This window comes from Phascolarctos cinereus, unplaced genomic scaffold, assembly GCF_003287225.1.
Source record: "Phascolarctos cinereus isolate Bilbo 61053 unplaced genomic scaffold, phaCin_HiC Scaffold_4;HRSCAF=312, whole genome shotgun sequence".
Taxonomy (NCBI): domain Eukaryota; kingdom Metazoa; phylum Chordata; class Mammalia; order Diprotodontia; family Phascolarctidae; genus Phascolarctos; species Phascolarctos cinereus.
This window is the reverse complement of record NW_027555847.1, coordinates 379,020,609-379,042,175: the sequence shown is the minus strand read 5'-3', so window position 1 is coordinate 379,042,175 and position 21,567 is coordinate 379,020,609.

Sequence of the window (21,567 nt, the reverse complement as noted above, 5' to 3'; positions counted from 1 at the left end):
TTGTTGATAAAACAATGTAGAATACTGAAAAAGAGATTAAACTCCATAGTCCATAGATCTGGGTTCTAGGCCCCAGCTCTGCCACTAACTAGCTTTGTGATGTTGAACAACTTATTTCGTCACTATGGGACTGTTTTCTCATCTGTAAAATGGGATCAATGATCTCTTCCATCTCTAAATCTCCTTCTACAATATCCTAAACAAGTGGGTGATCTTGCCTCCATTTGGACCCCCATCTCCCCTTGGTGATTGGGAGCTCACACCAACTCTTAATCCATTCAACTTCTCGATGGCTCTGATTGTTAGGCTGTTTTTACTTATACTGAACTGGCCTCTTTGAAGCTTCCACCTGTTCCTTCCAGTTGTGCCATCTGGAACCAAGCTGAAAAAGTCTAATCTCTCGCTCAAGTGGTAACCCTTCAAATACTTGTCTCACATCCACCTTCAGTCTTCTCTAAGTTAAACACCCCCAGTTCCTTCAACTGATCTGCACGTGATAGTTGGCATTTTCCTTCATTATCCTGGTTATTTTCTAAGTTAGGGATGGATAACCTGCAGCCTCAAGGCCACATGTGGCCTTCTAAGTCCTTGGGTTCAGTCTTTTGACTGAGTCCGAGTTTTACAGAACAAATCCTTTTAATCAAGGGTATTTGTTCTGTGAGGTTAGAATGTAACCTCATTCAGTTTGGCTAATGTCCTCCCAAAGATGTGGTTCCCAGAACTTAGGTGGCAGAGGGAGGAAAGGGGAATAAGTATTTATATAGCGTCTACTATGTGCCAGCCACTGTACTAAGAACTTTTTCCCCCCAAATATCTCACAACAACTCTGTGAGGTGGATGCCATTATTTTCCCCATTTTACAGTTGAGAAAATTGAGGCAGAAAAAGATAGTGATTTTCCCAGAGTCACATAGCCAGTAAATGTCTGAGGTTGGATTTGAACTAGGTTTTCTTGACTCCAGGCCTAACATTCTATCTACTGTGCCACCCAAAGTTAACATAGTATTTGAAATATGGTCTACCCTAGGGCACAGTACAGCTTTCTCATTCTGGACATCATGGCTTTCTTAATGAAATCTAAGGTTAGATTAAATTATTTTTGGAGGGCTGTTGTGTCATTCTATGGGCTCATACTGAACTTACAATCCATGAAAACTCTCTCATTTCTTTTAGAATGAACTTTTGGCTCCTTAATTCTCTCCTTTTGAAATCTTATGACTTTTTTAACTTGTGTATAATACTTTACATTTGTCCCTGTTAAATCCAATCTTGCTAGTTTGGCCTTTTGCTCTAGGCTGTTAAAAAAATGATTGAATCCTTATTTTGTCATTCAAAGTATAAGTGCTTTTTATCACAAACACCTTTTAAGGTTGGTAGTATAAATATTGTGCTATAGTATAGCACAACAATAGTATAAATTTAGCTTAGTTGAATAAACAGTCTCGGAGTCCAAGTGATTTTCCCTAGAGTCATATAAATACCAAATGGTATAATCTAGACTGGAATCAAAGTCTTCTTTTTTTTCCCCCTTTAAATAGTATTTTATTTTTTTCCAATTACATGTAAAGATAGTTTTTAATATTCATTTTTTATAAATTCTTGAGTTCCAAATTTTCTCCATTTCCCCTCTCTAAGACAGTAAGCAATTTGATATAGATCATTTATGTGCAATCATGTCAAATGTATTTCCATATTAGTCATGTTTTGAAAGAAGAAACAGAACAAAAAGGGGGAAAAAAACAAAAAAATAGTGTGAAAATAGTATGCTTTGGTCTGCATTCAAACTCCATCAGTTCTTTCTCTGGATGTGGATAGCATTTTCCATCATTAGTCTCTTGGAATCGTCTTGGATCATCGAATTGCTGAGAAGAGCTAAGTTGATCATTGCACAATGTTGCTATTACTGTATGCAATGTTCCCCCAGTTCTGCTCACTTCACTCAGCATCAGTTCATGTAAGTCTTTCCAGATTTTTCTGAAATCTACCTGCTCATCATTTCTTATAGAACAATAGTATTCCATTACATTCATATACCACAACTTCTTCAACCATTTCCCAATTGATGGGCATCCCTTCAATTTCCAATATTTTTTCAACACAAAAAGGGCTGCTATGAATACTTATGCACTTTTTTATGATCTCTTTGGGATACAGACCTAGTACTGGTATTAGTTAGATCAAAGAGTATGCACAGTGTGGTTGCCCTTTGGTCATGCTTCCAAATTGTTCTCCAGAGTGCCTAAATCAGCTCACAACTCCACCAACACTGCATTCATGTCCCAATTTTCCCACATTCTCTCCAATATTTATCATTTTCCTTTTCTGGCATATCTGACAGGTGTGAGAACCTCAGAGTTGTTTTAATTTTTATTTTTTTAATCAATAGTGATTTAGAGCATTTTTTCATATGACTACAGATAGCTTTGACTTCCTCATTTAAAACCTGCCTATTCATATTCTAATCAAAGTCTTTTAACTCCAAGTCCAATCCTTTCCCCCACTACATCAGCCTGTGATTAGATTCAGCTTCCATCTCTGTAATGCCCCTTTCTAAATATTCCTCCGTCTAGAGATGTGTTAGAGCCAGCCTTGACAGCAAGTATTTATGACTCATAAATTGGCATCTCAAGTGAATTGTCTAGACTTAAGAAAGTAATGGCCAAAATGTAAATATAGCAGATTAAACTTAAAATGTGTCATACACACATTTCCCCCCCCTGGATTGCTGGTGGTAAACATGTATCATCATACCTGTCTCACTATTAAAACATTTTAAAGTATTCTATTTGTTCTGATATGCAAACAACTAATATAATTTTAGAGTGAGGTCAAAGGCAGGTATTTCATAGAATCATGGAACTTTAGTACTGGAAGTGACCAGTCTTTTAGTTCAGCTTCATCATTTTGCACATGAGAAAACTGAGACTCCAAAGATATCAACATCTTAAGCTAATGAAGTAAAGTTCTAACGGTGGCATTTTGAGGATTATCCAGTTTGCAGCAGAAGAGTTAGGGGAGAGTCAAGGCCTTCCCAGTGCCTCCAAATCTTAGCTTACAGATGGTTCTGCCTCTCTGAATGCCAAAGCTGGCTCAAAGTGTTTGTGCAGTGGAGAAGGTCATACAATGAAACCCAGGCAGTAGGAAGAGATCAGAGGATGCTCTTTGTACTGGGAGCATGCCTGTAGTTTCTATCAATACAGGAGAATGATCATTGTTGCTGTTGATCTTTAACCCAGGCCCTTTTTGATACTGTGCAATCAGAACAATAAAGGATGGAGGGTAGCAAGAAGAGTCAGCTGCGAAGCCTCCTAAAATTCCACTTTTTTTTTTGAGAAGGAATGGGATAGAAGCAGATGGAATCATAGAAAACCTTGGGTCTGTCAAAATCAAGGGTTTTCTATGATTCTGCTCCCTAGTCTTCATCATCATCAGGAACTTCTAGAAAGCTCTGATGTTCTCATGTGGTTTTCTATATTACCTTAAAAAGTGCTCTAATATTTCTGTAAAGAGACTGATGGCTCACTGTGCTGTAAAGATGACCTTGGGCTCTCAAAGGCTATGCCAGCCAAAGTCAAGCTTAGGTTCTACCAAGATGGAAATCCTTCACATATAGTCAGTTACAGGAATAAACCATATTGATAGTCTGAGAACCAGCCTAGCTAAATAGGGAGAGGCTGGCTTAGTACCAGTTGGTTGAATCAGTTCAATTCAATTCAATAAGTATTTATTAAGTCCCTTCAATGTTCAGGGCACTGTGGTGAGCTTTTGACCATGCTGACCAATGAAACAGAAAAATTACAAAATAGCCCTCAGTGTCGTGCATCTCACTTTCATTTCCAAGTGACAGTGGTTGACAATGGGGCAAATCACAGTTTTTAGAACACTGGGAGGCCGTATTTAAATATTGGCATATTAAATGGGAGTGTCTGACAACCAACAAGTTGGTCTACTGCTGAAAGAAGTGACCCATATCCATTTTGGTATTCTTGCTACAGTATAAATATCTGAAAAGAAACCCAACTATTTTGTGTTTTGTGAACTCATACTACATCTGTTAGAGTGGACCAGATCAATGAGTACCTAGGGCATACTGCTTCACAGCTGAATGAAATGAAACCTTGATGTCCTCCTAGCTCAGCGTGAGTCAGAGACAGGATCTCTCTAAATATATAAACTGATTTGATTTAGTTCTTCAATATGTATGTGTATATTTATATGTATAACATGCACACACACACATGTGCATATTATATATGTGTATATATAATAAGTCATATGCATATATGTATGTACATATACAGTGTATATGATATAAGTATGTTTATAGTGGACATATGTGTATAAGTGTATATGTATACAAAATACACATATAATATATACAATATGTACTATATACATACATTACATACATACATATACATGTGCACACACAAACACACACACACAAATACACACACACACACACACACACACACACACACACACACATATATATATATATATATATATATACTGAGTACCTGTATCATATAAGGTACTGTTATGTAGGGTTTGGTTGGCTGCAATTTGGATCCCCAGCAACAGGCTCCACTTGGCAGCCACTGGTTTCAGTCTTTGGTCAATTCTGTGCTTGACTTTCACATCTTGGTACTACTGTTCCCATGAGATTAAGGAATGATATTTATAAGTTGATGAAATGAGAAAACTAATGATGAGGTGATGACCCAGCTCCTTTTTATGGTATGTTTATTTCTTTTAATATCACTTTCATTTCCAAATACATCCCTCTCCTTATACTTGGCAAGGCATTTCTTCTAACAGCAAGGCATAGAATGCTAGACTTGGAATCAGGTAGACCTGAGTTCAAATCTCCCTTCAGACACTGTTTGCATGACCCTGAGTAAGTCACTTAACCTGCTCAGGTTCCTCATCTGTAAAATGGCAATAATAATAATAATAGTAATAACTACCTTATAGTGTTGTTATGGGGATCAAATGAGATCAGATGTAAGTTATTTTGCAGATCTTGAAGTACTATGTAACTCTTAGCTATTATCATTGTTGACAAAGAGTAGAGAAGAAAGAGGAGGAAAAATCTGTTCAGAGTATCAAAGCAATACAACCAACTGAAAGCCAGCATAATCTCAAGAGGCAGTGTGGTACACAGTACTGGATAAGATGCTGGACATAGAGTCAGGACGACCTGATTTCAAATCAAACACTTAATAGCTCTGTGAGGGCAGCTAGATGGCACAGTAGATAGACCTCTAGCCTTGGATTCAGGAGGACCTGAGTTCAAACAGCCTCAGACATATAACACTAGCTGTGTGACTCTGGGCAACTCACTTAACCCCATTGCCTAGCTAAAAAAAAAAAATAGTTGTGTAACCCTGAGCAAATCACTAATCTCTCTGGGCTTCAGTTTCCTCATCTGTAAAATTAGAGGATTGAACTTCATATCCTCCAAGATCTCTGCCTGTTCTAACCCTATCTTCCCAGTCTGACAGTGTATGCCATGTTCTACACCCATAGTCCCTCACCTCTGCCAAAAATAAAAAAAGAAAGAAAGAAAGAAGAGGGAGTTCATTCTTCTTCTCTGAGGCTAAGCTTGATCAGGAACTTGTTACTAAGTCAGCTAGCAATCAGACAATATAATGACAGCCCTTTAAAGCCACCATCAATTCACCAGGAGCTCTATCACGTGATGTTTCTGGGGATGCTGTCAGGCAGGAACTGTTGAAATAGAGCAGCTGTGTGATGGAGTAGGAAGGGCTCCTGGACTGAGGGTAGAAAGACATAGGTACTAGACCCTGCTACTGAATTTGGGCAGATCATTCCCCTTCCTGGGTTTTTGTTTCCTTATGTGTAAAATAAAAGGGTCAACCTAGATCATCCCTGAGGTGTCCTATCCGGATCTGGCATTCTGAGAGGGTAGGATTTAGGTGCAGACACGGAAGTCGGGGAGAGAAATATTCTGCTGAATGATGGAGTGTCTCAGGGGCTCATCTTGTCCTCCGCTTGAGTTTCTTCCTGGCTCTGCTACTGCTGGGCTCAGTGCTGCGTGTCTGGAGCTGGCTTATTGGAAAGGAAAAAATATATAAAAAGATCATCTGCCTGTATTTAGAAAAATGGAAGATAGCAAAATGCCATCTGAATGAAAGCCCATCATCAAGGCTGCTTATGCCTGCCTTTGAAGTGTGCAAAGGAACTTGTCCTGAATAGTGTGAGCGAATATGATGAATTAGGGTATTTTATTAACCAGGATGAAACCAGCCAGCCAGCCTTCTGCACATTTTCGTTCATCTTAATAGCTGTATTCAAAAACCATGCCATCATCTATTCAAAAGCAGAACCAGTGGGAGAAGTGTGCAGAGAGATTCAAGTCTAGGGTTCTTTCCATTCTTCTCCTCCTCCCTCCCCGACCCAACCCCATGTTTCCTTTTTATAACAAAAGCAATATATCAGAAAGGAATCTGGCTGAATCTTGCCAATGCCAAAATAATTGGTCAACTCGAATAGCAGATCTTGAGCTGAAAGGGACCTGACAGGTCATATGGTCCAAATCCCTCATTTTTTATAGATGGAGAAACTGAGGCCCAGCAGGGTTAAATAACCTTGCAATTCAATCAAATAATTGACTGATTTGCATAAATGAGTCAGAGAAATATTTCTTTTCAGTAGTTTCATAGACTGTTAGAGCTGGGGAGAACCCAAGAGCTATTGATCTGGTCCAGCCTGCTTGTTTTATCGAAAGAGTAAACTGAGGAACAAGCTGATGAAGTTATTTACCAAAGATTACCCAGCTAGTTAGGAATGAACCTTGGACAAGAACCCTGGTTCTTCTAACTTCTGGGATTCCTGCCAACCAGGATGAATTTTTAGTTCTTCTGTCTATGGTGATGGTGTCACGGAGTCAGAATTTTTGTTAGGACCCAAAAGATGTGGGTGATGGCATATCCACTCAGACCAAAGAGCTACCCTATGGTTTGGCTGTTGTGATACAGACAGCACAATGCTGTTCTAGCTACAACATCAACCCAGCTATAGGATGTCTCATTTTGTTTTACCTGTTTTGTTTTACCTACCTGTTACAGTAGGTGACAGTAATCTTTAAAGAGTAACAGAAGAGGGTCTTATCCATCTGCTTGGCTAGATGTGATATTTTCCCTTTGGTGTGTATGACATTTAGCCTTCCTATCCCCCAAAATTCTCTTGTCCCCCTTCCCTGCCCCCACTCTGGCCTACAGAGATGCCTGAAATTCCCTTCCTTTCCCCTTCCCACTTGTCATTTTACCTAATTCATTGCTTCCAGAAGATTCTTGTTAAGATCCATTCATTGCCATAGAGGGATAGTGCATTAAGTAATTAGCACTCATTATAACCATAGCATAGATAAGTTTATCAGATTGGCTGGGTTTTGCCAGGCAAAGCTGTTGGTCCAAACTCTAGCTAAGTTTCGATATTGTGCAGACCTCTTGTTCCCTGGGAGTTTAGTTGAGGACCCTAGGCAGTATGAAGATAATGAAATCTGATAATTATAGCAAACATTTATATAGTGCCTACTAAGTACTTTAAAAATATTATCTTATTTGATTTTCACGACAACCCTGAGAGGTAGATGCTGTAATCCCTATTTTACTTATGAGGAAAACTAAGGCAGGCAGAGATTAAGTAAGTTGCCCCAGGTCACACAGTAAGTATCTGAGGTTGAATTTGAACTCAGGTCTTCCTGACTCCAGGTCCAGTCTCTATCCATTGTGCTACCTAACTGCCTAAACTGGGATTTGGGAAACAGGGCATTAAAGACATTTCTCCTCAGTTTCCTCCTTGGTGAAATGAGTGTGCTGAACTAGATCTGATGGTGTTCCTTCAATTAATTTCAGTTGAGATCAATTTGACTCAAGTTATTAAGTGTCTCATGTGTTCAAGGAACTATGCTAAAGTAAGTGCAGAGAGTAAAGAGGTAAAACAAAAAACACCCCCTGCCCTCAAGGAGCTTACATTTTATTGGGAGAATATCATATCATATATGCCCAAATAGGTAAGGGTAAACTACTTCAAGGAAGGAAAAGAAAAATCACTGACAACTTGGGTTCAGGAGAGGGTTCCCATGAAAGGTAGGGCCTGAATTCAGGCCTGAAGTAAGCTGAGGAATTTAAGAGGCAAACATGAGATAGGAGTGAATTTCAACCCTACAGAACAGCCTATGCAAAGTTGTGATAGTAAGAGATGAAATACCGACTTAGAGGAATAGCCAATAGCCTATCTGGAATGGAATACATGGCATCTGAAAGGGAATAAAGTAAAGTAAATCTGGAAAGGCAGGCTGGAGCCGCATAAAAAAAGCCTGAAGTGCCAAACCTCATAGTTTGTACTTGGATCAGTAGGGAGCCACTGAAGATTCTTGGGCAGGGGGATCATATAGTCAGACTTGTGCCTTGTGATTATTTTTGCATTTATATGGAGGACATATTGGAGAGAGAAGAAACTAGAAGCAAGGAGACTAATTAGGAGGCTACGGGAATAATCCAGGTGAAATGTGATGAGGGCCTGAATTAGGGTGGAGGCTGTATACTCTTTCCTGATAATTAGCGTGACCCAAGGACGATAGTAGGGATTTGGGGATAGAAATATTGACTACTTCATCTAGTAGAGGAAGGTCAGGATGGGATGGCCATTGTTGAAATGTGTTGGTACCTCTGTCTGCCTAACTCTTATGGGGTCAAAAATTGCCCAATCTGCAAGTAAAGCCAGTGAGGCAGAGCTCCAAGCCAATAGCACGTCATTGAAAGGTCCATGGTCCTCTCTAATGAAATGGACTTCAGTTCTTCCTCATGATCTGAGATATCCCTGGTCCCCAGAACCTTATTTTTATAAGGTTTGATACCTTGATAGACCTTGCTTTTGAGAGCCAAAAATAAATAAGGACAGAGGAGTTACAGGTTGAGTGAACCACAGGACCTCCCTGCTGACTAAGCGGTTATAAGAGAGGGTGGTTCAGAGGTACAAAAATATATTGGAGGACTTTCCAAAGAATCAAGGCATCCCACCTATGCTGGGTTTGGACATGGAATTTGAGCAAAACAGGATGGAGATAGTTTTGTCAACAATCTTGTAGTTGCACAAGTGAGCTTCATTACTGGTAAACAAGTAGTGAACATTGCATTAAAGTTTGAGGCCTGCTATAAGAACCTATCTTGTCTAATCATCCCTGTATAATTTATGTAAAACATCAAACTGATTAATACTGGTTGGAATAGAGTGGAGATCCAAATGAATCATTTCTCACATTCTGTCCTTTCCTGATGCTTAGTGACAAAATGACTGTGACAAAGTGCCAGAAGGTAGCATTGCTGATGACCTCAGCTAAGAACAAAGGATACTTCCAGTGCTCTAGTTTTATCTTCATGTCTTCCTACTACAAGCCATTCATATCTCCCTAAGAATGTCTAGAGCACCTTTGCCCCCAATTAACAAATAATCCATTCATTTACGAGATCACAGGATTTATAATTGGAAAAAACCTTGTTGATCATTTCATTCAGGTCTTTCATTTCACAGATCCTAGAATCATAAATTTAAAGTTGAAAGAGACCTTAAAGACCATTGAGTCCAACCTCTCATTTTACAGATAAGGAAACTGAGGAACAGAAAAGCTATGTGAGTTGTCCCTGAACACATAGTGATGTACCTTAGATAGACTTTCAGCTCAAGTCTCCCTGGCTCTAAGCCCAGCACTCCATTCACTGTGATACCAAGCTGCCATGAGGAAAAGCAAAGGTGAAGAAAAGGAGATTCAAAGTTGTTTACCCAAAGCCATACATATAAGTAAATAGTAGAGTCAGAAGTTAAATCTAGGTTCTCTAGCTGCAAACTCAGGGTCCTTTCAATTCCATCTTTATGCACACAGATTAATGTTAGTCATTGCTGGAGTCACAGGATAAGCATAATACATAGTACCTGCAATCTAGTTGGAGAAAAAGGACTAATGCAGGGGTGGGGAACCTGTGGCTTCGTGGCCACATGCGACCCTCGAAGTCCTCAAGTGAGGCCCTTTGGCCGAATCCAAACTTTAGATTTTGGATTAGAACATATATAAAACAAGTGTCTACAAGACATTAGAAGTAAGACTATAAAGATATCTGATGGTTTATTCATTTGCTTAATACTATGTCCTAATTCATATATCCTATTAAATGTGACCTCCATCAAATGTTTCCCCATGAATGCATTTCAGTAACGTAACCATTGAACTGCAAACCCTCAAAATCCTTCTTTGAGAATTGTCTTGTGAACCTGTTTAGAAGGCACATGAGAAAAAAATTTTGATTTTTTTGTAGCAGTACCCCTTTATGACCCCCAAACAGTTTGCTCATCCACTTTATTCACCAGACTGAACTCTCCAAAACCCAAATCCATCCTCAAAGCGGAACTCTTTGTCACCATTGAGGCTATTCAGTAGATAGTCATATTGCAGGTTCTGAAGGCAGTCCAAAGAGGAGATCTACAAATTGTATGAGCACTAACCTCATCCTTAGGGTAAGCATAGACTGCACAATGGATAGAGTACTTGGCCTCATTCAGGAAGATGAGTTCAAATCTGGCCTCACACTTACTAGCTGAGTGACACTGGGCCTCAATTTTATCAAGTGTAAAATGGAGATAATAATAACATCTACTTCCCAGGGTTATTATGAAGATCAAATGAAATAACATTTAAAAAGTGCTTCGCATGGTGCCTGGCACCTAGTTAGCACACAACAAACCCATCTATCCATCCTTCCTTCCTTCCTTCTTCCCTCCCTTCCTCCCTCCCTCCCTCCCTCCCTCCCTCTCTCCCTTCCTCCCTCCCTCTCTCCCTTCCTCCTTTCCTTCCTTCCTTCCTTCCTTCCTTCCTTCCTTCCTTCCTTCCTTCCTTCCTTCCTTCCTTCCTTCCTTCTTTCCTTCCTTCCCATAGTCTCCTAAGATGCCTGCTTTGAAGAAGAAACACTTATTTAGCTGTAGAAGCTCTGATTTGTTTGCAAAAATATCAGTTACATAACTTTACAGTTACAGGTCATCTAACATTGCACATCACTGAGCACTAAATTGCTTAGTACACTCTATCAGTAGAGTAGCAGGACAGGAAGCTCATGGCAGAGATGGGGGCCTCACGATGGACGTTGGCAGATACTTGGATAGGCCATCCCAGCAATTTTCACCACCTTCATTAACGTTCTATGCCAGACAGAAGTAGCCAAGCTACAAGCATTTCTCCTTGGATAGGAATCTCTATTTTCTGGATCAATTTTTTTTTCCCTAACATCCCATAAATTAGGAAACTGAAATGATATGTCTATCAGTCACAACTTGCCTTGCTTACTCTTCAGGACTACAGGGAACAGGACAATTTTACTCAGTGAGGATGCTGAAGAGAGAAGAGGGAGTGGAATATTACTAGCTATAGATATAAATGAATCATGAATCTCAATTTTATATTGTACTTCAGAAGTTATTCCTCTGTCTCTGTCTATCCTCTTCTCCTTCCCTCCCCCTCGTTATATCCTCATACCCCACCTTTATTTTCCTTTGACAGAGCCCTTACTTTTCCATTTGTTCCAGGACCAGAGACTGGTGAACCTTCTGGTAATGTGTTCAGGAGAAATTCAGCTTTTTCAAGAAGGAAGCAACTTTGAGATAAGAGAAAGAAACTAAACTGGGAATCAGAAGAACTGAGTTCAGACCTTCTACCCTCAATCCTAGCTTTCCTATTTTACTACATGCGTGATCGTGGACAAATCACTTCAATTCTATGGCCTCAGTTTCCTCACCTCTAAAATAGCAAAATTGGATGAAGAGACTTCCAAACTCCCATCTAGCTGTCAGGCCTCTAACAGGCAGAATTTAAACCCAGACGGTTGGCTGAGAATTTAATTGTCTTGCTAAGTAACTTTCTTTCCTCTCCCCCAAAAAAGAAGAAATCCATTGCATTTAAGTTACAGGGTTTATCACAGATTTCTAAGTGGAGGTATGCTTTTCATATCTTATTGAGATTATTTTATGGTTCCCATCTCAAGGGAAACAGGCAGTTTGCACATTTACTGTTTCCCATCAGCCGACCATCTGCAGGTACCACCTTTAACAACGTACTATAACCCATTTACTGGACACTTTATCATTGTAGTATATTTGGGGTATCAAAAACCAGCTGTTATAGGGCTATAAACAAAGAGTTTATTACATATTGTTTATCATCGCTTTAGTATTAGAAGGCTCAGGGCAAACATTAATGCAAGGTAGCTTTGAGATCTATCTTTATTGTTGCCAAAGAGGTCAAAGGTTATTTCCCTAATAATATGCAAATGGGGCCTTTACTCCAGACTGTGAATAATCACTTTAGATTAAAAGCAGAAATTTCTTTTAGTCCCATTTGCAGTATAGTCTTTTGCATGCAGTTAATAATTAATTTAAAGAATTACCACTTCAGTGAGCCTGGCCTACATTATTTATTAAGTGTAATTAAAGTATTTATTAGTCAAGTAATAACTGAAGGCAACCCTAAGCACCCCAACTGTGTTGTAAAATAATCACAGCCTTTGTTGATCTGCAAACCACAGTTAAGCATGGGCCACATTGGCAATAGATTATTAGTGATCATTTGGTCCATGTTTAATTTGCTGTACCAGTGGGTGACTTTCCAGCTTTATTGATCTACTGATGTCCCTATTGTTTATCCTGGGGAAATGGGTACCTCTGGTATTTCTCTGTGATAATTTGCATCTATTGATTCAGAAGGAAATAAGGGATTACTCCCTTCAGTATGGTATTTGCTGTCTTCATCCTTTGAAGAGTCAAAAATGGCTCCTCTCAATTGAACCATCTTGGGATCCACTGATTGAATTGCTGATGTCTTAGCTATGATTCCTCTAGGTTTTGAACATTCATCTACTTTATTTCTTACCATGATCTTCCCATTCCTCTGGGAATCAGCAGATATGAGTTCTAGTCTGCCCCTAATTCATAGTTTGACCGAGGGAAGTCTTTTAACCTCTATAGGCCTCAATTCCTTATCTGCTCTGCCTACTTCACAGGATTGTAGTGAGGGTCAAATGAGAAAATGTCTGTGCAAAGGCTTTAGAGAGTTGGGTGCTCTTAGGAAAGCAGCCCAGAAGGATACAGTTTCAACAACAATAACAGCAAAATGTTGGGGGATAAGCCTTGATTTTAACTGGTAGCAAATCCGGTAGGTTTCCTATTTCCTCTTCCACACAGAGAAACTTCCCTGATCATCCAAAAGTGATGTTTCCCCTTTTTAATTCTTCTCTCACTTGATCTGTACTCATTCTTGAGACATTTATCATGATCTGCCCTTTTATTGTAGTTATTTGGGTCCACTGTCTCTCCTCCTAAACTGTAAACTCCTTGAGGCTGTGCCGTATTCATCTTTGTATTATCCAATGGACCTAGAACTGGACTTGGCACATAAGGAGTACTCACATGGATGGAACTGTGCTTTCGTCCCTGTAGGTACTCCCTATAGTGGGAAAGACTGTACTTCTTTTACAACTTTTTAACTTGTGTAACTGACCTTCTGTGTCCTAGAAATCCTTCATAAGTGGTCAGTCTAATGTTCTGAGGCCTTCCGTATCACATGAAGTCCAATAAGGAATATAGACTCTTTATTAGTTATCCCTCATATTTATTACATGACCAGTCCACTATTTTTCCCATCATATCTTTCTGGTGATATTCTTTTTTTTTTTTTAGGAAAAATATTTTTCTTAAATTTGTTGGATAAGTGTTTGACCAGCCATCTAAGGCTTTGTTACCGGTTGGCTCCATGATTCAGAACCCTTACCATTTCCACCATATGACTTGGCTTTTACTTCTTCCTCTTTTTCTCACTCCTGACATCAATCAACTGTTTTTGTAGGCAACCTAGTGTTACATGGGAACCAGAGTCCCAGAAATTTCCATTAAGTTCACTCCTAAGGTCCAGCATCCCATGCTAACAAGTTTAAAAAAAAGTTAATTTGCATGATAATATGGCTAATGAGGGGCAAAGGTGCTATAGAAGTTGAAATCTTCTGACATCTAGTCCAGCCCTCTTTTCATAAACCAGTCAACACAAATGGATAATCTGGTGATGTTCTTTATACCAGTTCTTTGGGAGCGATTCTCCATTGGCAATAAGCTGCAGCCTACTCAAGCCTACTGTGTGTTACTCCTCTGCCCTTTGCATGACACACAACTTTAATTCTTCAGGGACAGTAGAATTCTATGATTTGCAGCCGTACAATATAAGTGGAAGAATATTGATATTTTAAAACTAAACCTTTGTTTTAAGGAATAGTTTAGGGATATTAAAAAGCAATTTAGTCTGCTCTCCTACTCCTATTCAGTTTTGGGACCAGTTTATACATATACACATATGTAACTGGTCCTATATATGCATATAATCTAAACTTACATATAAGCATGTTCGTATATACAGCTATATACTCTGACAGATCTCTGGACTGTCCACTCAAATGTATAGTTATTTTATATCCACTTATCTTTTTCTGTATGGATAGGTGGGCCAAATTTTTGAGCCTTTATAGATCTCATATAAAGGAGGTTCTCCAGTGTTCTGGGACTTAATGCAATCAACACAATAGTATCCACAAAAAGGAGACTAGAGAACCCCTCCTTCCATGAGCAAGTTGTATTTGACTTAGATTCTGTGCTGGGCATCCTAATTGATAGTGACAAACATCTTCAGTGAGCATGTCTCACTGTTATATGACTCATTTGATATTTAACATCAGAGGGTCATTCAGCAAAATGATTTCTGTGATTGTATCTTTTAAGGAATCTTGTCTGGTTTCAACATTTCATGGGCGATAGCTTATTCCAAGAGATATTTTAAGGTGAATTTTTGCTCTACTGATGCAAATGCTTTTGAATAGTTAACAAACAATAAGCAGAGTAGTCTCTTGTCTTTTCAGTACCTTTCATTCAATAGAATGATTGTGAAAATTTGTCACTGTGAATGCCGGCTTTTTCTCTCTCCTGCCATCATCAAGGATGCACTTAATACCTGCATAAATTACTTTCATAAGGATTTTGTAGAGATTATTAAACTAAGCTTTATGGTATATTGAAAAAGAGATACTATTCACAGAAAACAAAAGAGAACTGTTCAAAGAACAACAAAGACAGGAGTTCAGACCTTGCCTCTGATATGCTAGCTGTGTGACCCTGACCAAGTCATCTTAATTTCTCACGAACCTAGACAAGACTTAGAGACTATACATTACAGAAAAGGTGCTGATCCGCATTGGTAGAGGGAATTTCCTGTATACCAAAGGGAGTTCCCTATAAAAGTGAAATCACAGATCTAGTTCCAGGTCCTATAAAGTAGGCAAATAGGGTTAGACAGAAGAGAACTAACATTTATTAACCATCTACTATGTACCAAGAACAGTGCTAAACACTTTTTACAGATACTATCTCACTTGATCATGAGTCATTAGCTGCTGATATTTTCATTGTCATCTTTTTCAGTAATTATATTTCCTTTTTTTTCCCCTAAGTGTTTGATATCCTCCCTTCTTTCAGATATCTTAAGAATAAATCCCTCAGGAGTCTCAATATTGTGTTACCTCAAGCATAAATATCCTTTTGTATATTTGCCCTAGTCTGATTGCCCTTCCCTTCTTTGTTGAACTTAATGCCACATCAGCTTCCACATGGAGGATATTGGGGACTGTGATGTTACAGTTCAAATGATTTGATTCCGCTATCATTGATAGAGAAAATAATTTGTCCTTGAAATTGTGATGATCTTTTTTGTCCTCTTTTTTGTATACTGTTTCCCTTCCAGGGATGATACATCTTAATTGGGTCTCTCACCAAGATTCCTTTAAACTTTATTTCCTAATAGAAGGGGAAGGGGATAAGAGAAGGGCGGGGAGAGATAGAAGGGAGGGCAGATTAGGGGAAGGGGTATTCAGAATGCATGCCATCTTGGGGTGGGGGGAGGGGCAAGATGGGGTGAAAATATGGAATTCAAAATCTTGTGGAAGTAAATGTTGAAAACTGAAAATAAATAAAGTTATATATTTTTAAAAAACCCTTTATTTCCTTTCAGAGCTTCCCAATGCTTTATGCTATATTATTATTCATAATTTCCCATCATCTTCCTCTCTAAAATTAATTCTCCAAACCAATGTTGCCTCTGGCTGCCATATCTCTGTTTGGCTAAAAGACAAAGTATTTGCTGGCCAAGAAGGTTTGATCTCTTTTAATCTTCTCATTGTGATGACTGATTGATATCAGTCAAACTTCCTCAGGAAAAGATCAGAGTTGGTATCAGGGTCTGTTCTTTTATCCATTATCAATTTTTACAACATGAATAACTTGTTTAAATATGTCAGGTTGGAGCTGATTCTATTACATATTGTATCTTCCATTTATATTCTTCTAGTTTGATCATTTTGATCTTTGCTCTAACAATTTAGTGGTCTCACTATATAAAAGCAACCAACTCAGAATTATTTCTACATAGTTGCTTACTATATACTAGGATATATTCATGTTTTTTGTGATGCTATTCGGTGGCCCTTGTGTCCAGGATATCTGGATGCCTTTAGTGAAAACAGTATTCATTATATGTAGGCATAAATTTTTCTGTCTAATCTACAAGTCTTTTACTTCCTTTATTTCATACTCCTGAACCATGTTTTAAAATGTATTTTTTATCACGTCTCCTTTGCTCACCTTTAGATTAAAGTCACAGAGTAGCGAAATTTATGTTTAATTTTAAAAATCTTATTGACCATTTTATCAAATATTTCTACCATTTCTCCTTCTGCAACACATGGCTGTGCATAAACTGAAGGGAATTTCATTATAGTCTTTTGGCAAATACTTATGAAATGATTTGTCTCATCTTTTGTACACATGACAAATCCTATTTCACCAATTTTTATTTGCCTCTCTAAGGGGAATCTATAAGACATTTTTTCATTTAGTATCTAGTTTCATTTATAGCCACAATTAATGTAATCTAGTTCCTCTTGAAGTATGTTTATTTGTAAGTCACTGGAAAGGGTTTCATATTTAGGACACCAAGAGTCAAATTAATGTTTACAAATGGTCTAAAGCCTATGTGATTCTTAGCTCACTCTACTCTCTTTCCCTCCTCTGCTATGATCACTGCAGAAATTGAAAGGGATTGCCCAGGCCTGAGGACCATTTTGTAATTTTCTTTGCTTCGTGGGTTGTCATGGCCAAAGAATTGATCACCAAGTATTCACCCTACTGGTGACGAGCCTCTCTACACTTATCTATGCCAGTCCACAGAAAGCATAGTCTTTTTCTTTTTTTAGAATTGCTACCTTGTGTATGATAGGTACACATACACACATACACACAAAAAAAAGCTTATACAAAGAGATGGGTGGGAAGAGGATGGGAGAGAGAGAGACAGGGATAGAAAAAGGGAATGAGAGAGAGAGGGAAGGAAGGAAGGAAAGAAATAGGAAAGAAGAAAGGAAGTAAGGGAGGAAATAAGGAAGGAAGGAGGTTATATCTGGAAATTCCGTTCCATTCCAGATTAGTAGGCTCGTCATTTGGATGCTTGCAGACAGAAACTCAGATTCGAATACATGATCCCTAAGGTCCTTGCAGCTCTGAGATTCTTTGAGTCCATGTAGCCTATTACAGCACTATCTAAGGAAGCATTAGTATTAACATTCTTTCCATGGCTAATAGGATTTAATACCTAGCATACTAGACTCTGACCTAAAAGGGACCTTGGCCATCTTGTAGGTCATGTCACTCATTTTACATATGAGGAAACTGAGGCCAAAAGAGGTAAAGGTGCTTGCCTAAGGTCCCACAAATAGTAAATGACAGAGCCAGGACCTAAATCCAGATTCTCTGATTCCACATTCAGGACTCTTCCCTCTGTGCCAAACTGCCTCACGAGGGTCTGCAAAATAAATGGACACAGAATCTCAATTTGGGCCTAGCCAGACAGTTTCCACGCTCATCTCCTCCCTATTGGACCCTATACTCATTCCCATCTTAGGGTGCTCTTTCATGCTATATCCTTACACCCAGAAAGCCATCCTCATTCTTTTCTTCAATCAAATGAAGTTAAGCATACTCTTAGGCACACACAGAGGTTAAGTTTCTTCTCTGATGTTACACCACTGGCTCTTGACGGATTGGCTCCAACTAAACAAATCCTATTCATATTTTTCAGGTCAGCTGAGGTCCAGGCCCTTCTTGAAGATTTTCCTGACCAGTCCAAAGTGATCTTTCTCTTCTCTAGATTCCTACAATATTTACTATGTATAATAGTCATTTTGACACAATAATAAACTGCCTTGTATTTTTCTCTGGTCTATATGTCATGTGCATAAAGTTCCCACCCAACATAAACACCATTATGTTGTAATTCAGATTGTAAGTTTCATGAGGTCAGGTATTTTGTTTTCTCCTTTTCTTCTGTTTCTCAATGTGGCTATCATGGAGCCCCTAACAAAAGATTCAGTACATGCTAATTGAATTTAATTGAAATAACTACTTTTTTTCTCAAAACCTTTTCTCTACTCCAATCCCTCTTCTAGCCCTGTTCATAGTCCAGCACTGTGCCTGGAATTTTTTAGTCCCTTATTAAAACATTTGTTACTGTATTAAAAGAGAAAGAAGTTGGGGTGGGGCCAAAGGTAAAGGAGGAGATGAGGTGGTCAGGGGAAGAAAGATGGAGAATTCAGGGAATTAACCTTAAAACTTTTAGGAACAGACGCCAACAGGGCCAAGAATGCTGGTTTATAAATTGATTTGTCTTCCAAGCCCTTTAAAGAGCCATTTCCGTGAGACAGACAGGTTGGCCGTATATCGTGTATGCGCTTGAACTTGTGCTGTGGCAGCCTCCATCTGACCTCTTAATCAAGCTGAGTGCCAGGGCAAAGAAAGGAGATAGGAGATCGTTTATAGAAAGGCAGAACTGGCTGAATTCCCGCAAACCATCTGCGTGTCTAGCTATGGTCAGACTAACTGTCGGCTAATGGCCCCCTTCTCCTATGATCTATTTATATATTCCCCCGCCTTTTTTTTTTTAGTGGAAAACAAATAGTGTTATTGGATGTGCTCTGCTTGGCTGCAGCTGTGAATTGTAAAGTTGGAAGCTGGTCCAACTAGGAGTCAGACAGCACATTCTCTGTTTAGACAAGAGGCCCAAACTGCTGATCTGGCCTCATTTGATCCTTGATATTTTATTTATCTAAATTTTGACATGGTCTTGGGACTAAACATCTTGGTGGTATGCATTTTTCCATGCCTTTTGTTGTTTCCAAAGGGAAAGGTGCCTTTGCTTGGTTATAACCTGGGGTCACTATTTATTCTGCTTGGCCTTGGTAGGATTTAATCAGCCTGCATACTTAATGGCACTTGAGGTCCTTGAAAATTAAATATGGATGAGAGTAATGGGGACAGGAGATACATAATTATCATTGGCTCTTGGGAGTTTTTATTTAAAAAAAAAATAGGATCTCCAATAGAGAGTACTGCAATGAAACAGGATAATCTATGAGGCAGAACCTCTTTTTCATCAGTTTCTTTTAACTACTTTTGTATCCTGGCTATATGGGGCAGCTAGGTAACATGGTGGATAGAGGACTGATATGGATTCAGGAAGACCTGAGTCTCAATCCTATCTCAGACACTTAATAGCTATTGTTGTTCATCTTTCCATCTCAAAGAGAACCAATGACATCACAGGCGACGTCTTTACTTGCATGTGAATTACCTGCAGAGCTGTACAAAGTCTTCAGCTTCACTTTCTCCTTTGAAGTCTAGTGAAAAGACAAAAGTCCATATGACTGGTGACGGGCCAGGATGAACTGGGTGACCTTGGTCTTTCTAAATTAAGGTCTTTCTCAGGTCTCAGTTTGTCTGAGGCAACATGCCTGAAATCAGGAACACTCATCTTCATGAATTCAAATCTGGCTGCAGACACTAACTGGCTGTGTGACCCTTGGGAAGTCACTTAATTCTGTTTATTCAGTGATTAGCTGTATGACCCAGAACAAGTCATATCATCTTTCCCAGATTCCTTACCTGTTGAATGAGTATAATAATAGTACCTATCTCACAAGGCCATAAAGGTCAAATGAGATAATCTATGCAAAGCATTTTGCAAACCTTAAATCAGTCAGTCAACAAGCATTTATTCAGCATAAATTATGTATTAGATGCTTGAGACACAAATACAGAAAAATGAAATAATCCCAACTCTTCCATTTACATTCTATAAATGTTTACTCTCTACACATTAACTCTTATTTATCATTGTTATTATTATTATTATTATTATTATTATTATTATTATTATTTGGCACCCTGAGATTCCTGGCACAAAGAAGATAAAGTCCCTGCCTTTGAGTGACTCATAATCTAATAGTTAATGATACGAAAAGTTAAGGATTCTATTTAGCATCAACAATGTGCTGAATACTGAGTTGAACACTGTTGGGGAAGCAAAAAGTAATAAATTTGGTCCTTGCCCTCAAGGAGCTTCCAGTCTAGTTGGAGAAGGCATCTGACACACATGAAATATTAGAAGGCAATGCCATAATCCAGTGATAAGCAGAACGACAAAACTTCAATAGGCATCCAAGGAGGGAAGGATTGGAAGGATGCAAAATGGGTAGAGGGGGAACTGCAGCCAGGCTGTGAAGGATGGGTAGGATTTTTTAGTGAGGGAGTGGGAAGAGAATTGTAGATGCAACCTTCATGGTTGGGGGAAAGAATACTGGATCTCCCAACCAATGTTTACTAACTGGGTCACCATATGCATAGCCAAGGCCCTCAGCCTCTCTTCCATTCAGTTTCCTCATTTACAAAAAGCAGATCATAGTAATTCCACTACAATCCTCATAGGGTTATTGTAAGGAAATCTCTTTGTCAACCTTAAAACAATACAGAAATGAGAATGGTTGCTATTAGTCATAATGAACATATGACCTGTCTTCAAGGAGCTCACTGTCTAAAACGACTGGTTGGACATGCTTGGAAAGCACTTTTCTTAGGGGGGCAGGTTTAGAGCCACTTGTCCAGTTCTGAGCAAACTGTTCCAGAGCACCTAGGTTAGCTCCAGGAAGGTCAGCCCTTAGGGGTGAATGCAGAACAATGAGCCAGAGCCAGAAGCATGAAATCCAGGTGAGAAGAGCTTGGCCTGGTGGTAGTCTAGTTACTAAAGGGGACTGGTTCTAACCTTGTAGTTAATCTTGACCCCATCCTTAACTAGTTCAACATTATATCTTCCTCTACTCACCTCCTTGACCCTCACCTGCATGTCCTATTACCACTCATACCTACTCAGATCTCAGCCCTGGATTCTACCAACCGTCTTTCTCCTCCATTCCCACTCACATGTTGCTGAATGGAGCTGGAGGAAGTTCTGCAACCATGCTGATTTAGTCCTCTGCAGATTTATTTTATTTTATCTTGCCTGGGCCCTCATTGCAACAAGGAGATCCTTTTACTCTTCCCTGATTGATAATGGGGATGATGGTGATTATAGCTAACATTT